This window comes from Vidua chalybeata, chromosome 4 (genome assembly GCF_026979565.1).
Source record: "Vidua chalybeata isolate OUT-0048 chromosome 4, bVidCha1 merged haplotype, whole genome shotgun sequence".
Taxonomy (NCBI): Eukaryota; Metazoa; Chordata; class Aves; order Passeriformes; family Viduidae; genus Vidua; species Vidua chalybeata.
The window spans coordinates 42,923,180-42,943,706 of NC_071533.1; the positions used below are offsets into that span (position 1 = coordinate 42,923,180).

Here is a 20,527-nt window from a genome sequence, read left to right on the forward strand (position 1 = left end):
CTCAGAATCAAATAAACATTTAAACTAAGATAAATCTGGAACCTACTGGAAGAAATATGTACAGTGAAGCAAAATCCTTGATGCAAATCATAATGTGAAAAATAACCATCGAAATTCTATGTTTTAATTAAAAAGTGCCCCAAACCAATTACAGCTTTCCAGTTTCAGATAGTCTGAATTTAAACACATCTGGGGGTTTTATCTCCACAGGATGAACAAGTTCTACATATGTTTTGGGAGGGTTTCCTGTAAGACTTCCCCCCAAACTTTGGAAGACTTCCAGTCAGAAAGAAAGAGAGCATATGTTTGATTTAAAGAGAGAAATACCAGAGAATCAGTAGGTAGAAAGAGGAGTTGAGGGGGGAAAGTGAGTTTGAATTTTTGCATAAAGATTGTTTTGAAACTTCATCTTCAGTTAAAAGTCTTGACATAATTCCAAGACTTAATTTATTTTGCCCGAGAGACCATCATTTTTAAGACAACTGTTCCAGTGTTGTAGAGAAACTCAGCCAAAAGAAAAAATAAATATTTTAAATGAGTAACGCTAATTGCCAAGAACATAAAATAACAAGTAATATTCTAGACTGATATAATGATCATGATTTGGAATGAACACTCAACCCCATGTGGGACAAGTTTACTTTTCAGTGTGTACTTAGAGTTTCAAGTAGGATTTTTCTTAGGGATAAAGAATAAATATTACTAATGAACTCCGTTTTTTTCAGTGCTTATGATCCTACAGAAAAGCCAAAATCATAAGGCATTTCAAATGCTTTGTTACGTGACAGTGTTAGTTTATTTAGATTGTTTCATGCCTTAATTCAAGGCATTTAAGAGGTATATAATCTACATAATTATGTGGATTGTTCATTGCACTCTGTAGAGTTCAAAACGACCTGGAACTTACTTGTATTATGAGTGCCATAAAATCATATGGTATCAATTTTGTTATTAATGGGGTGAACCATGAGTAACAACTCCTTCTTGTAGTTTTCTGAAATTAAGGAAGTCCAGTTTTGAGAGACTAGACCTTTTCCTCTTGTTTGGAACACAAGCTTTGCAGTAAACAGTGAACCAAAAATAAATTTCAATAAAACCAAAACTTGATTTCCACTGAAATCGTGACTATGAGACTAATCTTTAAAGGAAAGCATTATGTACCCAAAGATATGGCTTTGGGGCAGGACAGGCTCTTCTGACAGATGATTATTTCCTTCCTCCAGTGTTGAACTGCTCTAAACTTTTGACAGGATGATTCTCCAGCTTGAACTTCCCTTTTAGCTACGTCTATTTGCTTTGCATCAAGAGATGTTGACAGCTTTCAGCTCCAGCTCCAGGAATCCAGATGGTGCAATGAAAGTGAAAGATAATACCATATGACTTAGATTTTTTTTTTTCCCCTCCAGTACATAAAGGAACAGCTTAATGTCAGGTCAAATTTAAAATTAAAACAGAAAGGAGCAGTAAACAAGCATAATGCTGTTACTCTGATGGGGACAGTAAACAGGAAGAGATCAGATGCGGTAAAATGAGGCGCAAAGAGGCTAAAACTGGAACATCTTTAAAATAAGTAACTTAAACCCCACTGTTTAAGTGAAAGGCCATTACTATGCACTGTAGCCCAAATTTAAATCTGGATGTTTTCTGATTTGTACAAAGACAGTCTAACACACTATTCTCTCAGGGATTCAGAGGATAAAATCAGGATCTTCACAGTAAAAATTAATCTTAATAAAAAAATTGAACTATTTCAAGCAATCATTCAGCAAAGAAGGATTTGAAACAGTTATATATTCAGGTCCTTTTATTTTTCACAAGTTCTGTGTTAATTCACTACTAGTATCTGCTGGGCAAACTTTACAGAGATTATTACTACTGCAGGGGTGGAATTAATTTCTTGCTACCAGAATTGCACTTTTTTAGCTTTCACTTTCATCAGAGGGTTCCTAGTCCTCCTTTCACACAGAAGAGAGGCTGCACAGGACAGGATAATCACCTAGTGACAGGTCTGACATCTGACCCAGGAATTCTGAATGGCTGAAGGCCCTAGATTTACCCTCATCAAGCAAAGATTTATGGTAGTGACATCCAAGCAGAACACAAAAGATCTACCTGATCCCTTATTTGTCACCCTGATGCTGCCAATTCCTTCTCTTCATCTTTACATTGGACTACCATAAACACAAGCATTTCAGAGGTGAGCTACACTCCAGCTACACCAAAACAGCTGTGCTTCTTCAGCAGCCACCAAGAACATATTCACTTAAGACATCACTCACTGCACTGATTTCAGAGAAACTGTAAAGCCAGATTATTAGTTCACATGATGCTCCACATCAAAGAAATTGCTCAAGATATCTCAGTAGATTTTTTTCTCTTTGCAATGGAACCTTTCCCCAGCAGCCACAATCTTGAGAAAGGAAAGAAGAAAAAGAAATCAGGCTCTCAGTCAGGCAGCTTTGAACTCTTCACTGTAGAACATGAGGATGAGCACACTTCTGTTTGCTTGCAGAAAAAAAACCCCACACATAGATAACTTTCAATGCACTTTCCCATAGCTGCAAACAAAACCCACAGAAGCAAAGAGGAACCAAAGATATTTTTGGAATATAAGAATGTAAAACTCTTCAGAAAAAAACAGTTGTATTTTAGCTCATCTAGCTATTCAGATTTACCTAGTTTAAATAAGTAACACTTCAGAATCTTATACAGCATTTGACCTTATTCTGAAACAGTTCTTACAAAAATGAAAGAGCTTCTTTGTACAAAATCCTTCTGGCAATTTCACTTCAAACACATACAGCATTCCTTTATGGAGCTTTTGTCCTTCTCTGCAATTGTAAATCTGTTTAAATACACTGCCTTCAGCAATGCTTACAAATTAGCTGACACTTATCAAAACTATTGCTGTTGTTTTGATTTAGGAGAGTTACTGTACTTGGTACTGTACTTGGTACATATTAATGCAAGGCAGCTACCATTTTTTTACATGTCTATATCTCTATATATGTATATATGTACATATATCTTCACACATATATGTGAAGATATATGTACATATATCCCAACCTACACATACAATATAAATCTTTTGTTTTAGAGCAATAGTCACTATTTCTGCATGTCCCTGGAGGTAGTAACTTCTATAAAAGTTGGGAAGTGTTATTTCTCAGTGATGTTTATCTCCCAAATTTAGTGTCTTAATATCATGAAATAAGCTTAAATCTGTATAAATTACATTTTATTGAGAATGTTTTACCTAGTTGAATTTTCTGCTTCATTTTCCTTCTCAGTCCCTGAAATATATCAAAATTCGATTTGCTCTTTAATTTAAACAATCATACATTAGCTGATGTATAATCTTTGAGGTATTATGGATCCCTCAAATGCCACCTGCAGCGGCAAATCTATGCTCTTATCTATTATAATTTCTTACATACTATTTTATATACTATCATAGATAATCACAGTCACTGGAAGGTTTGTGATGCTATACATGGGACATTTTCCAAATTATATCATTACAGAGTCTTTAGAATTGTAGAATCACTTAGGTTGGAAAATATATTTAAGACCATAAGGGCAAATTTATATTTTTTCATTGAGTTTTCCTTCTTTTTTTATGCTGCTAGCATTGTTAATTTTTACTTGCAGAAGGGCAAACATAATAAAACAATAATGCCAAAACTCCAAAAAGGCATAAAAGAACATACAATGACATTTCATTTATTGAACAGAACCGTGCACTGAATACAACAGCAGGCTCTGCTTAAAAAGTACAATTGTGCTACACTGTGGCCAAAACCAAAAATATGGTCATTAGGCCAACCTCTGGGACGGTGTTACTTGAAAAATCATCAAACATATCATCTGAGTAGTCTCATTATTCCTTGTCATTGCCCATTATGTCTTATATGTCAAACATTAAAAAAAAAAGGCCAAGAAAAAATGCGCAAACATAGAACAAAATGTTTCTATAAAGTACAAAGCTTATGCCACTCAACTGAACTGAAGATAAATAGCTGTATCTTGCCGTACAGATATTTGTCTATGACATGTACATGGTGGCTGAAAGTGTGGCTGAAAGAGTAAGGTTCATTCCTATGAACAACAAAGAGTCTGTATAAATATTAGTATGGATAGTAGGTTTCCTATTGGCCACTATTTTTCACTCAGTTTGTCATTGTACCATACTGTTAGGAAAAAATTGTTTAAACAGCTTAAGGAAGAAAAATTATTCAGTACTCACTCTACACAATGGAGTGAAATTCAAACTTCATTTCCAGTGAGAGTTTCTTAAAACATTTGGCCCTGAAAAAACATTTGTAGCATAAATTAAAATACTCCAGGGTGCCAACAAACATCTGTGGAGTCTGTTTAACAGACATAAGGACTAAAACCTTATTAGACATTGGTTTTGGCCTCTTCAATTGGCAACAGCTTGAAAAGCAATAATAATCATTTTAAATAAACTAAATGTGTTTCATTTCTGTAAATTTCAAGCCTTTGTGCTACATTTATAACAAAGCACTTTTGTTCTCAAGTTAAATGACACTTCAGTACTAAAATATTTGTCATGCTGGGGAAACATCTGTATTTAAAGCAGGATTTGCATGCTAAGCTTCAGGGAAATGCTAAGATGTCATCAACTTCAGTGAGCCTGAACTAGCCGACAAGTCAGCTGAATCTGTTTTCAAGTCTGTGCTAGACAAAAAATAATGGCATAGCATATTTCACTGCATTAACTGCAAATTGGTCCTGATGGAGTGTTCCTTCTTTGCCAATCTTTCTGTGAAGACTAAGAATTTTGGACAGCCCTTGCAGTCAAGGAAGGTGAAAGCTATGCAAGAATCCCCCAAAGAAACAAGATGGAATTTTCTACTTCTCTCCAAGACTTCTCTCCTGCATAGCATTGTTCTCCACCTTCTGGATAAAAGTGAGCTGCATTAGCTGTCTTAGTCTCTTAGTACTTTCCTTCCAGCATCCCTTAATTTCTTGAAATTCAAGAAAAAATTCAGTTAAAAGTCATTTTGGCCTATCCCAGAAAACTAAAATTCATCTCCATATGTATTGGGTTACAGCTTCTGAGCTGCACAATTTTAGAGAAAATGCAGAAGAAATTAGTTAAGATGAACTTAGGAACTAAATCTAACTACTGTTATCTAACAGTAAATGCTGATCCAGAGCATGCGACAAACTGTGAAGATTTGCTAAGGGTAGTTGAAAATATGCATAAATTGAGTTTTCACGCAATTTCTAAGTAAAATGCTAATGTCTAGGCAAATTGACTATAAATACTTTTCACTCCCCTCCAGGCAGAGGTGATTGAGTCCTCAGTTCTGAAAGTCAAAAAATAAGCATTCTAGAAGAATTGAAAAGAGAACAAAAGTCTCATCTTGCACCTCATCTCTCAGGTGCAGATTAACACAAATCTACCTATAAAGACTGCAAAGTAATTACAGTATAGTAATCATTCTAAATTTCCAGTACTGAGATTTTCTTAAAGGGGCTTGCAACCCAGCAAAGTTATCCTCAACAACTGTTAATGCTTAACACTCATTGCTCTTGAACCGTGGATTATAAATACATTTTACACTTCTAGAAACTGGCAAATAACTGCTAATCAGCAGCATGACTACCCTGTCTTGGAACCTGGCTACCTCTCTAGTACTATAGCTTTGAGGAAAGATCTGACCTGCAGAATCATAGTTACTGGTTTCTAATTCTTTAGTTTACTTTTTTTCTCCTTGCATTCCAGAAGTTTTTGAATATTTAAAACACTCAGAATATATAAGCAGGACTCTAATCACCTTTAAAGCAACTATGACTACAGGATCCTCAATATTTACCTGATATTCAAAAATTTTCAGATGATCAGAAGCTCTGGCATTGGTGTTTGGCTGACTCCCAAAGCAGAAGTGGAAATTCTAAGAGAATGCATTTTGATTTGCAAATCTTTGGTTTAGATTTAATATGTATTCATATCTGATTAAAACTAAGAGAATGAAATACAACTATTATAATCTAATTTCTAAAGCCTAGTCTAATTTTTCAAATCATTAGTAATTAATGCATTTTGATCAAATTTTCACTCTCTAGTAATTCTTTACAGCATATCTTTGAAAGTGAGCTGCATAGAAGGTTTTACGATTTGACAGATTCAACCAATTCAGTAGCTTTGTTTATAGGGCAGCTGCCAAGACGTGAGTCACCCAAGTCAGCCTGTGACATGCCCGCTTGTATAACTTGTATTCTTTGGCAGCTTTTGAGGGGTTTGCATATCTGTTACTGGATACATAACTCCACTCACATATCAAAAAAATAAATAGAGTCATAAATTTGTGTAAAATTAGTTTTAAACTGTACTCATTAAATCTAGTGGAGATCAGTGTATTTTTTTACATCCTGCACCACCCTCTAACTTGGCGGTCAAAGAAAATGCAAGAACTTGAAGCTGGTAAAACACAAACTTTTTGACTTACATCAGACTTTTGATTAAAAGAACAGATTTAAAATCCATGAGGATAGCGTATCTTTTAGCAGAAGCTGGGAGATATTCCAAAAGAGAAAATTTAATCAATTTGTCACAATAACCACTGACTTCAGCCTGCTGCATATCAATAACCACCTCTATGTGGAGAGAGAAATCACATTCTCGCTTTCTCTCGATCTACTTAATCGAATTAGGGAAAAGACAGTGCAAAGGCTAATAAACTTCAAGCACATCTGTTTGCTCTTTAAGCTTAAGTTGGATACAATACCAAAATAATTGTTCTCCACCATTCAGAGATCTGTTCTGCTATTTTCGTGCAGTTTTTATGCATGAAAAACTGAGAGTTGTTTCCTAACTAAATGGCTCAAACAGTAAACACTTTGTGAGATTATTTGTTTTGCTTGCTCTAACATCTAGAAAATGGTTAGGCTTTTTAAACTTCTTAGTCTGATATACAGCATTTTAGCTCTGGATTGAAAAAGTTCCTGGTCACCAACTGTTACTTTTTTGCTCCTAAACAAGGTTTATTTAGTGGAACAACCAACTCTCAACAGCTCTGGCATCCTGTTTAGGTGGTATTATACAATTGAACTTCATATCAGATTTTAAAGCTTGTCAGGACTTACTTAGATATTCTTATTTATCTTTCTCTGGAAAAGAAAGGAAATGTTTTGTTTGCTTTCTCATATCATTTTGCCTTGGAGGATTCCATTAGGCCAGTTTGAAATCCAGAATATTAATTACCTTATATACACCATTACGTCAATATGATCTGGAGGAAACATATTTTTCTGGGTTTCCTGTTCTAAATGATGTGGTTTCAGATAGAACATTTGATAGTTGAGAACTGGGGCCTCTCTACATGCAGTAAGTTCTTCCTTATCAAGTAGAGTATTGTTTTTAATTTCATGTTCTGTTAGTGCCAGGCTGAAATGAAATTATATTATTTTTCATATTTGACCTTTCCACACATAAAACTTCATCTTTTTACATTTTGAGGTAGGGTGTCTGATGGTCAGGGATGAGAATGTGAAGTAAAGGAATCCATCAACGAAGAGATTCTAGAGCCTGAGATCACCATAGAGGACACAGAATCAGTGTGTTTTCCCTGTTCTTTAGAATCACCCTAGTATTGGGTAAGTTTCACTTGAATTCTGGTGAAATACATTCACCAGATGTGTTCTTCTCTAAACAAAGAAGAACTTGAAAACAAATTTGTCACTCACTGGCTGTAATTAGTCCACAGTCTGAGAGGTGAAGTGTCAAAATTCTAATGAGGGAACAAAAGCCAGTACCAGTCAAGGGAATAAAGGATAAAGAGGCGGGCAAGAATCTATACAAGCTGCAGGAAAGCCTTCTTAGGGGCATATCCTCTGGGACAAAGAGCTCTCTGATGATCTAGAGTATTTGATAATCTCATCTATGCTCCATTTCCAATTAAAGATTGGACCAGATGGTTTTGTCCCTTCCAACCTGGCCTGTTTTGTGGTTCTGCTTTTTTTTTTTTTTAATACTCTCTACATGGGCTATACTATGGTGCTTCTGGGTCTACTCATCTTCAGACCACCATCACACCCCACAACCAGTCTGAACTCCAATCCGTCGATAAATAGTTCATGTCAAATGGTGGCAAGCAATGGTCTAAAGATCCACCATACAGTGACAGTGTGTGGCTAGGAATTTCCTTCCTAAAGAGAAATCACGTTTTATCCTCTTTTTTTCCCCTTTTTTTGATTTCTCTTGTAATCACTGAGTGTGGCTGCCTAGTTCTACTTTCCATGACCAGATCCAGAGGTTTAGAAATTATACACAGAATAATGGGCCGCAGGATTTTATCTTCTAATGAATAACTGATAATAATGCTTACTGTAGTGTAACGGGAAGGAAAAAAATACACAGAAACATGAAACCGTTTGTAAGGTCAGCTTCTGCCTGAAACTGCAGAGGTTCTAATTCCATGTGCACATCCTGATGAAAGATGGGAAATTTCTGTTTATGGTAGAAAAAGCCCAGTGCTGTTAGCAGCATAAGGACACCACACAAATGTTTTAATTTCTTCTGAGTTACCCTTGCTCAACTGAAAGAACACATCTAGTCTAGTCTGAGAAAAGGAGGGGTTTGTACTATACTGGCCTGGAAATGGTTGTGGAAAGGAGGGATCCAATATATCAGAGGGCTTCCTAGGCCACGATATGCTGCTATATTAAGGAAACTCTAGACATGACAGACAGGGATGGAATAGAATATTCTCAGTGCTCATGTATCCTTTCAACATCAATTCTGCCCAGAACGAAGTTTGGGGATTTTACCATACCTGCCTTCCTCATCTCCTTTCTTGGCCTATTTGACAGCAGGAATTGCTCAGCTGATTAGGACTGTGAAGGAAATGCATCTCTATGTGGTCCTAATTATACAGCTTGCAAATTGTATCAAAAAAAATCACATTTCTAAGCTTGGAAAGCAAGAGGGCAAAATGGACTGAAAGGCTAAAGAAGGAATTTACACTCAGAGGACACTGCTGCAAGATTTAGAGAGATACAGCACTTTTTGTCTTTGCAAAAGCAGACAATTTTCAAAATGGAAGCCAAATTATAGAATCATAAAATCATTAAGGTTGGAAAAGTCTATTAAGATCACCAAATCTAACTGTCAACTTAGCTACACCACCATATTCACCATTAAACCATGTCTTCAGATGCCATGTCCAAGTGTATTTTGAACACTTCCAGAGATGGTGACTCCACCACATTCCTGGGCAGCCTGTTCCAGTGCTAAGCAATCCTTTCAGTCAAGAAATTAAATGAGATTACTTTATTAAGGCAGGATTCCTCACACTAAAACACCAAATTCTAAATTACTAAAATATTTTCATACCTCTGATTTCCCTGTGATTTCTAAGAAAAGATTGATTTCTGTGCTAGCATCATGTTGAAAAGGCTTTTAACATTTTTTTTAACATTCAGGGGAAAACTAGAACCACTTCATATGAAAAATTTATTGTGAATTATAGACACAGTCCTGAATTTTTTAAAATCTGTTTCAGACTAGGAGTATTAGATGCAATTACTAACATTATTTTCCTTTGCAGGTAGGGACCTCAGGCCAAAATAGTTCTATTTCAATGGTAATATATGCTGTTTCACCACAGAAAGCATTTCTATCATTATTGGCTTAAACTCATATTTTTTCTCAAGAATCTATGACGTCTTTGGGACTGAAACTCACTTTGACCCTGAATAGCTAAGTGCTGTGACTACCCTATTGTGCAGGGGTAACAATTTTATTTTTTAACTAGTAACTGATACTCAAATACAATTCCTATTTTTTCATGAACACTAGTTGTCCTACAGACATCATACTATATTGCAAACAGGCTTCAAATTATAATACATTTTAGAAGTAAAGAAACTGATTGGGTAAAGAGTTGAAAGACACGTTCTTTCCATTTATATTTAAAAATGTCTACGTAACAGCACACCATACCTTCCCTATGCTCTTGTAAATACTTGAAGTAGCCAGACAGGTTTTTGAAGGTCACATTACATTACTATGAATGAAGCTTCATAAAAAGGCAGAATTACCATGTTTGCTATAATTTGTTCCAATATGTAGTAATAAACCTGTGATCTGTAGCACCTGTGATTCCTAAGTTTTTTCAAAAAGAAATGTTAGATAGAGAAATATGTGTGCATGTTCTTTTGGGGCTTTTTCCTGCTCACAGATAATCACTTTTACTACATAGGCTCTGTGATAAAAAATGAAACAAAATATACCACCTTCTGTTTCTTGTGTAAAAAAAAAAAAAAAAGCAACAAAAGTGGGCTTATTGAAAAGCCACAGCTTTGGAGAACACGCTTCAATACACAGGTAGTATTGAAATTTAGGATGACAGGTTAAAAGGGAAGAGACAGTGGAATCAAGAACCTGCCTATATCCATGCTGCCCCATCCTTCACTGCCAGATGCTTATACCATTTTGGTCCTGTTAGAGGCTTCCTCAATGAGATGTTCCTCTAAACAAGCCAGCTGCTGGCAAAGTGCCACAGTAATCCAACAGTCCTTGTACCTCACAATGTGTGTGACAGCTTTCAGAAGGTTGAGCCAGTTCATCTCACTAGGGAAGACTGACATCAGCACTGGTGTGGATCGTGGAGGCACAAGGATGACTAGCAAACCCACATCCTGATCTCGCAGAAAGATGTTTATAAGTACATGACCAGGCTTGCATTTCTTTCGTACAGTTGGTCTTGGGGAGAAAAGCCTATTGGATTAACTAAATATTTCATTTTCAAAGCATAGATGATATTTATGTCTGCTGAAATTTTGAGGGATTAAATTTTACATTTAAATTTTTTTCTCCTTTAGCTTCAGGTTTTTTTCTCTGCCTTTAGGCTGTCTGTTGCTAGTTCGTTATGAAAAAAAAAAATTCATTTCTCTGCACATGAATGTTCTGCATCAGAGGATTCCAGGCATCAATAATTTCCAAAAAATTTTGCAATTTCTGGTACACTATGAAACCATTTTTTAACAAATATGAATGTCTTCTCTCTCACTAGAAACCTTGCACAAGCCAATACAACAGAAGAATATGAAAGATCTATGGACCAACTAAAAAGAAAATGTGGTGAGAAACATTGCCAGTAAAATGCCTTGTGAATTCCTTACTTTCTGGGACATTTCCATGTGAAATTTATTCTCAGAAGAAACAGCAATTGCAAAATCAGCAGCCGTAGTTTGAGTAAAAAAAAGTTTGCTTCAGAAAAATTGTGTTCATTATAAATCTTAACTTCCTGTTATAAGATTGGTAGAGTGTGTATGGAAAACCAGGGAAATCTGATGCAATACTATGGGGTCTTTAGGCAGTGGCAGACTGCTCTCATTATCTTCTACCAACAAGTTCTTCTCAGCCAAAGATAGAACTAGCACATGAAAAATTGTTTGTGTTTACAGGAACAGGCAACCTCTTTCCTTCTCCTATTTTTTTGCTACACCACACTCAAGAGCCTCTTTCATCCAGGAACTTGCTGAAGCCTTTTACTCTGTCATCAGGTCTATCAAGCCACTGACATTGATCCTAAACTGCTTTCTCAAAATGCCCTTACTGAAGAAGAGGAACTTGCAGAAGTTAGTACCAGCAGCTTCTGTCTGGGACTGAAGACTTAAAAATCTAACTAGAAAACAGAGTGAAAAATGGAGGTCAAAATAAATAATACTGATGTTCTAAATAATGCCAGAAGTTCCAATAGAAATATTACACAATGTTGTCTGGTTTCATCTCTTACTCAGCCCATGTTTTGACATAGCCCCTAAACCTTTACATGACTAATATCAAAACAAAATCAAAACTCTTTCTCTTAACAAGAAAACACCAAGAACCCCTTTTTCAGAAACACAGTTTTTTTGCTGAATATGGGTTATGTAGGTGAGCCTCTTCTAGGAAAAGCAGCCTACACTTAGAGCCACTGAAGCCAACCTTCCATCCTTCTAATGTGCATCAAACCACAGAATCATCTGAGTTGGAAGGGACCCAGAAGGATCACTGAGTCAAACTCTGAAGTGAATGGACCATATTAAATTTAATTTTCAATTCAGCTGATTCAATTTAAACATTTTTCTTCACTTAGAGTTAAAAATTAACTGCCATCTTTTGTTTATATACTGATCAGCACAATTTCTAATCCCTATTGAAATGAAATATGCATTATTTAATTTGCTTGCATGCTTTCCCCCAGAGTCTGTTGTACGATTTCTGGAATGCTAATTGCTTCATAATTTTTCTTTTTGATATCCATAATTTTGTTTGGGATCCAGACAAAGAGAAATTTAAGCAAAATTAAATACATTGGAGAAATCCCAATCTTGTAATCACACTCTGTACTGCTATGTTATGTTTTACTACAGTGCCTGTTCTCACATGAATGAAGCATACTCTTTAGTTTCTATGTTTGATTGTGCAGAAATGAATGACTACAATTTTCAGTGGAGCACTTGAAACAGGAAGACATTAAAGATTAAGTCCCACCTTCAAGAAGTCTACGAGCTTTTACAATTTTCTTTAAAGGAGATAGTATTTTGTATGAACAAATTCATATGGGCACTTGGTGGCTATGGAATGTTTTAAAAAAACTTCTGGGTAGCTCTTTAACCACTTTAACTGTCCTTTTTATACAATCCAGTGCTGCTCTTTGCACCTAGCAAGCATTTCATTAGTGGAGGAAAGCAAAATAGCACTTTAGAAAACCCTGAGAAATTAAACAACTTGCAAGATTACCACCACATCAACCCCTTACCCACCTAGACAAAAGATTTTATTTCATGCTAAGTGTTGTGATTTCATTAAGAACTTCAATTTGTAGATTGAATTTTACAGGAAGAATTCCTGTAATGTGTAAACTGTTTATGTCACTAGAATTTCACTCCTGTTTGTTTTGGGAGATGCTTGTCTGAATCTAAAAGGAAGGCAATTGGTTTGGCCTCAGGGTTTAGTTATTAATTATTTCCAACAAACAGAGAAGTGGGAAATAATTAATTTAAAATGCAGAATAAATAGTAAGGGAAAAATGTTTACAGATAAAATATTAAAAAAAAAATCAGAAAAAATCAGTGAACTGCAGGAAATATGCAACTGGAAAATGAGATAGCCAGATAAACAATAAACTATATTTTTTTGCTGAACATGTCAATTTTAATTTACAATAATTAACTGTGAAATACAATTGAAAAATGCAATTGAGTTAAAATCACAATAGCAAGATTTGCAACTTAATTCTAGTGCCAAAAAAGTCCTTCTAAAGAACATATTTATAAAGAGATTGATGATCATGTACATAATATACAAATGCACATTAAAGATCATGCGCATAATAACAAACGCTCATAAGAAAGCAGTGAGAGTACTGTTGGTTTTGCTGTAAATAAAAACTGGTAATTACCCATAAATCATAGCAAAAAAAAAAAAAAGTCATAGAGATAAACCTATAAAATGTGCATGTAGAGAGAAACATATGCACTATTTGATCGGTACTAAAGAAGAAGGTAATGTTCTGGAATTTTTTTTTATTTATTATCTCAGCAGGGTTAATTTGTTTCATATACATGGTGTTTGTCTGAGATTTTTAATCAATCCTGACAGTTCTCCAGTTAATTATTAAAGTGCCTAAAGCTTCTGCATGTAGTTCTTGTAGCTGACATAATGGAAAAAGAATTGAAGAGTTTCTCTAAGCAATTTTGTGAACATACTGTTCAGAGCATAAGAACAGGGACATCTTACCACATTATTTGACTGTTAATAAGGGAAGTACTATTAAGGAGTTATGTACTTTCATCACAGATACTGGTGGATTAGTGGTAGCATCCTAAAAATTTTAACAGTTAGAAGTTACGAGTTCATATACATGCACCTTCATCCTGTTGCCTAGATATTTATATGACCTTTCAGTATCTCCCACGCACTATACCTGCAATCATCAGACTTTTATTTTGTTCCTATATTTACAAAGGATCCAGGAGGAAAATTACTTCCTGCATTTACAAGTCAGAATAGCCCTAAGCTATGTTCATAATGACATTCCTTATCTGTTGCAATCTTAGCTTCCTTTTCTTTGCTGGGATTTTTGGGAACAGTCTGTATAGTAGCTACTCTAATCTTGTTCTTTTTTCTAAAATACTTTCATATTAAAAGAAAAAAAGAAGTGCAATGCAATGCAATGCAGGGTAAAAAATTTATACTGAAACAAATCCAATAAACTTAGAAAATCTGTCCATTTCAGTCACTGCAAACAGAGCAGATCCTAAGCACCAAAATTGACTACAGTTGGACAGAGTACATTAGTAGGAATATTCAGCAGCTATTTTACAGTGTTTGGATATTTTTAAACAGAAAAACAGGGGTCAAAATTGTTATGCAATTGCTGAAACTGAGACAGCAAAGTTTTTGTGTTCCATCCTCCTACAGAATGAGGAAAGAAAAAATTAGTAAAAAAGCTACACGTCTGAAATGCATGCAGTTTCTCCTGCATGTTTAATGAAGTACTTATCTGGCATGCAAGCTTTTCATTTAGTCTCTTTGGCTCTTTTCTCCATAAAAACTACAAGCAAGGCAGAGTGAAAGTATTTTCCTCTGATTTACGTAAACAGTGGATGTATGAGAGTACACAGGAATTGTCAAACTTCCATATCCTGTTTCTGATAGCAGTCACTATCACTGTCAGAAGAAAGCAGGCAACAGTAACAAGATATCCCTATCAACACGGACAGCTGTTCCCACCCTCTGAAATTGGTTCATGTCTAGAAGATAACATCAAAACAACTGTAAAAAAAATACAAATACTCTTGTTACCTCTACAAAGCAGCAGCCTGTTCTTTAGTCCTTTGGCTTTGATGTTACATGAAAATTCTTGATCTCCTAGTGTATTTCCAAGAGAACATCTCATTTTTCCATCACATCACAAGATCCCATCTCTTACTCAATATTATTGCCTAACAATAGAAGACCGTTCTTTTTCCCAGGCAGAAGGCACACTTCTAGTGCAGGATTGCCAGTGGCAGCATACAGAAACAAATTGTATCAGGTTTCTGCTCTACAACCACTCTTAAAATATAACAGTGATGTTGAAATTATGCAATGTATTTGGCCATCATAAAAATTCAGAATTTATTAGATATTATTACACAACTTTCTATGGAAATGCATTAGCAATATCAAAGTAGATTCCCTCACACTCTCTACTTTATTAGTGAACCTGGTGCTGTTTCCTAGCATCAGACAACGCAATTTGGAAGTCATGGAGACCTTTCAAAAATTCATATAATTTTTAAGACATGATGTGAAACCAACCAAAAGAACAATTTAAATTTTTTTCCACAGCCCTAGTACTCTGCTTACCTTTAAGAAGTCATGACTTCTTCAAAATAATCTCAAATGTGATTTGAAAAAGAGAATTGAAAAAGGCGTTTTTTCAATGTGAATGTTAAGTATTTCCACTGGGAAAACTGAAAAGAAAATTAAGCATTAAATGAGTTAAAATAAGCTTTATAATAACAACATCCTTTGCAAACTCATGTAACTTTCTCCACCAAAACCTTCAAAAATATTATTTATCAATATCTGATGTTACATGAATAAAATTTCTGGTGAAAAAATCATAGTTTTCAAAAAAGGTTAGGAAAAGTCATAGTGAAAAAGTGTTCTTGTATTTGTGAGAAATAAGCAACCTAGTAGAAGGATTTAGGTGAAATTTTGGAGAGAGTTTTAATTTAGCAGTTCACCTTAATTCCAATTAATGTTCCTCTTGTTGCTGGGTATTTTCATATCAGATTATTAGAACAGTAATATAGGATTTCAAAGTTAACTTTTCTCCTTATCTTTTGCATCCAGTCCTTCTATGCCATTCCAAAAAAAACCTAGACAGACCCTGCTGTGTTAGATCATCCAGCATATCTCCACACAGACAGGACCTCCTAGACAAGATTGTTTGTTCTACAAAAATCAACCATGTTGGGATTTCCACAACTCCTACCAAATATCCCTTTCTTCATAGATTTCACTCTCAAGAAGATTTCATATGTTCAAATCTTAGTTTTATTTTACATACTCCGTACTTTTGTACTGGATTCCAGCTCAGTGGATTATATGAAATAATTCCTCATTGTTGCATCTGAACTAATAGTATCAGGACAGAGATGCAGGCCATGTCTCAGCTGAGTGTCAAAAAAAGGGAGACAGAAAAGAAAGAGGCCACCAAGTGCTCTAAAAGTGAAGGAAAAATTCTCACAGTTAGTATGAGATACTCTGGGAACCAGCACAGCAAGGCAAACTTCCAATATAACTGACACTGCCAACTCTTCTGTTTAATAAATAAATAGTAACTGATTAATGTATTTTAAATTTCCGAACTAACAGCACTGTGAAGACTTATTTCACAACAGAAGGAGGGGAAGTATCATGTTTACATCCTTTTCATGTGGCAGTATCATTTTATGCGGAACTAGATGAATAAAAATAGACCATATAAAAAGAATTTGAGCAGCACTGTTCAGTCTTACAGGATATTGGATATCTACATGATTTTCTCCGTAAGTATTTTGATTAATTCAGGATTCCCACAAAGGAGAGTCTTACTATGAATCACCTCAAGTCTGGCTTTCACAAGGCCACAGGAATGTTCCCACTCTGAAATGCACATTTAATTGGAAGGCATTAGTCTACCATTTAGAGTAGAAAGAAAACAAAATAGACTCAACACTCCATCTGCCTTAGAGCTCAATATTAACTTTTCTTTCAATTTTCTGATCCTTTCTTTACCTTACTAGGAATCTGATATATCTTCAGCATAAAGAAAACTGGATTCTCATTTCTCTCACTTGTTCTTCTTTCCCTTATTTCTATCTCCATGTTCAACAGTGTGAACTTTACTGTGTGTATATAGATGCTGTTAATTATTGTCTGAGAACTATTTATCCAGAAATCCTAAAATGGTTACAATTTTCCCCATGAAATTATTCAAGATGCAATCTTTCCACCAATGAAGGTTTCTACCCCTACACAGAAGTGTAGTGGTACCTGGCAAACCCCGTTATTTCCAGAACATGAATGGGTTAAACTTTAATTTGTTATGATGGAGGCCAGTAGTGCAGAGTCATCCCACAATGAAAAGAAATATCACATTGCAACACACTGTACAATCATCAGTGGATATCACGTCAATGCTAATTAAATAGAGTTGAGTTCTTTTGTAAGAAGGTATGGAGAAAGATGCCTCAACCTGGGAAAACTGCATAGTTTTATTGAGTAACATAACGTTTTAGGAAGTATCTGATTTAAATAACACTTACCAGTTCTACCTGGAAAAAAGAGAAGTGTTCCGTGCGTGTATTCCAATCTGCAAAGGGAAGAAAGTTAATCTGCTTGAATGCCACTGAAGTAACATGCAATAACTAGATAGTGTGAGAAATCAAAAATAAAGTACTTGTATAAAGTAGTTCATCTTCCAAGGTAGAAGGATTCCTAGTACCTGTGGTGGATAGAAATTCACTAATATTACATATTATTACAACAATACAACTCTCTTTTCTGAAGAGTTGTTAGACAGGACAAAACTATTGATTTCATAAAACCTGAAGCACAACAAAAAGGTAGTAATCATTCCACTGATCACAAAACTATTGTTTTCCATTTCTATAAAAAAATATTTACATGTTCTTAATTCCATCTGTCTTACAGATAATTCCACTGTGTTATCTTATGTGGTAGCTACTTATACGCTGTCTGAATATTTTCCATGCAAGTAGATTATTCATTGAAGGGCAGATCAATAAAGTCTTCACATGCAGCACAATACTCTCAAGTTCATTAGGACAGATATAGAAAAGACCTTGACTCTGTGTAAGCACTGCTCAGCAATAATAAAAACAGTCCTGTGTTATCAACACTGTTTTGGTCACAAATACTAAGCAAATACTATGCAAGCTACTGTGAAGAACATTAACTCTATCCCAGCCAAAACCAGTACACTCACAAACATCAGCAAAGAAGTGATCACAATATATAAAAATTTTGAACAAGATATAGGTCAAATATGCAACATGGTCAGCTCAAATCAATTTATAAATAAGGTTGCTATAAGCCATGAAAAGGGGAAAAAATATTAAGAGGAGGGGTAGAGGCAGTAGAGGCAGTCTCTGAAATCACTATCCAACATTTTTCACTTAAAGAAAGTAAAAAAAATCAAATTCTAAAGGCAGGCATGTACTTTACAGTAATTTTTAATTAATTTTTCATGTGAAAGTAGGCGCATACAGACACAACCCAAACAGCTATCTCAAGATTTCAAGCCAATCTTTTTTTTTTTTTTGAGAGAACTAATAAACATTTAACAGTACACATGTTGAATTTGAGATATTTGAGCACTTAAAGAGATGACAAATTGCAAAATTATTTCAGAGTATTTTCACCTTTGTACAGGAGAATTCTGTTCAAGAAGACAAATAGGAAAGCTGAGAAAAATGTTGGCCATATTTTGTGTGAATGGTAGTCTCAAAGGAGGTACAAGATCAGTGAGAAACCAGTAATGCAGAAGAGGAATTGGAATGAAAATTACAGGGTTTTTTTTTTCCTCTTGATTAAAAAAATACCAAAACCATAGCTTAAGAGCATGTATTGAAGATTAATTTTACAGACACCCAGATGACAGAAGTGTATTTTTGTTAAGGAAAATGCCTGTCATATCTTTGTTTGTGCAGTAGGTGTGGGCCAACTTAAATGCCTGATACTAAAAAAAATTAATAAATAATTTTCAAAAAATCAAGGATATTAACAAGTGTGGCCAGTAAAAGTATCATCAGTGTCTTCTATCCTGTTTCTGTTTCTAAAATGAAGTTATTAGTGGCCACCTAGCCACTAATATGCAGTGAGGCACTGCACAGGCAACAAAAGCAGCAGTTGTACATTCATTAAATATAACAGGAAAAGATGACAGTTTGTGACACATCCGACTAGCTCGCACTCTGAGCAATGTGTTGGGAGGAACGAAATTCCCGAGGGCAGAAAGCTCTCTATCACTGGATACCTATGGGAGTTTATCACCATACTCTCGAGTCTGACTCCAACCTGTGTCTGACCAGATAAAACGTGTCCCACATGCAGTGACTAGAAAACATAAAAGCTCTCTTGCAAGTGGCCATACCAGCAAGGAAGTCAAAGACATTGCCTGACAGCTGTGAAAAGTAAGCATCACACTGTTTTTAACCTGAAGCAAGCGAGCTCTCCATAAGCTGGGAGCACATGGTCAACAGCTGGGTACAGTTCAGCATTTGGTTGTGAAGATGGCTTCAGGGCAGTAGGGGGTTCAAGAGTGACTCTCACAAGGAAGTAGGGGGTTCAGAGTGACTGTTGCAGAAGGCAGAGTAGCATGAATTAAATGTCCCAATTAAAATGATTTGGCAGAGGTGAAAAGAGGAGGAGCAAACACATCCACTCTGTGGAGAACAAATTCATTCTACTGTCCAGTGAATCTACATCAGCGTGACTTTCGTGTTATCTGAGTCATTTGCCACTTTAAATACTATAAATTAGTGTAGCTGTTACTGATATGCACTTAGCATTCAGAATTTCTAGGAAATACCCAACAAATTTCAAGTGCAAAAGAACAGGACTGTGTTTTATCACAGAAAAAGCTGCCGCTTTTTTTACAGCAAAACCAGTAAGGTTTTTTACTGTATCTTGACAGTAGACAGTGCCAATATCTACAGCAGTGACAAATCAACATGCATAAGTCATTGATTATAAAACTGCTGCTAGTATGGCATTCTCAGTTCCTCATGTTGCTTCCTCAGTATCTACAGCAAGTGCTGGTATGCTGCAAACAAAACTGAAAATGTCTATTAATGTTTATTAGCAGCTTCTCTTTCTTTCAAAGGATGAATCATCTCTTGGCTCCCCGAAACTCTGAGTTAATCTTAGCCACTCCTGCACTGACTCATACTCACTATTATTATTATTATTGTTATTATTATTATGGGGAGTCCAGTGAGATACTCCAGTCTATATTACTAGTGCCATAACAGGTGTGATTCATCCCCAAAGAGCATATTGCTAGTGAACACAGTATGATGCCAAGATGTATGGGAAAATGGAAAAGAAAAATCTGAAATATGAAATTTATTTTTTAAAGGATTAACAACCAGACAAGACACTTGATAGCTCTCAACAATACATTGCTGTTGAATGATTGAAATTGAATTAGCAAATAAGAGCCCTACAAAGCCCTAAGGAAACAGAGAAGGAAATCATTCACTTGCAAGCAGGAAATCATCAGCCAGGAGCTTTCTCATTTGTTCTCTTTCTTTACAACAAACAAGACCTTTAGAGATCATTTTCATCATTCTGTTTTCTACAGAATTTTGAAGGACATATTGTACCTGTGTGCATACCTGGTAATAAAGGACGATGGTATGAGACTCCTCTACCATATATGAGAGGTGCTTATAATAAGATCAAGAGCAAGTCAGGATTGTAACACAAGTTGGATTGAGACAG

At 35.4% G+C, this 20,527-nt stretch overlaps 1 long non-coding RNA gene across 1 annotated transcript; it reads right to left on the reverse strand.

Annotated features, from left to right (window-relative positions):
* Positions 1 to 15,403: 15,403 nt before the first annotated feature.
* Positions 15,404 to 17,508, reverse strand: LOC128786585 (uncharacterized). The gene is made up of 3 exons (XR_008430348.1): positions 17,460 to 17,508; positions 17,326 to 17,372; positions 15,404 to 15,483 (listed from the first exon to the last, which is right to left on the reverse strand). It is a non-coding gene; the product is annotated as an uncharacterized LOC128786585 (long non-coding RNA).
* Positions 17,509 to 20,527: the final 3,019 nt, after the last annotated feature.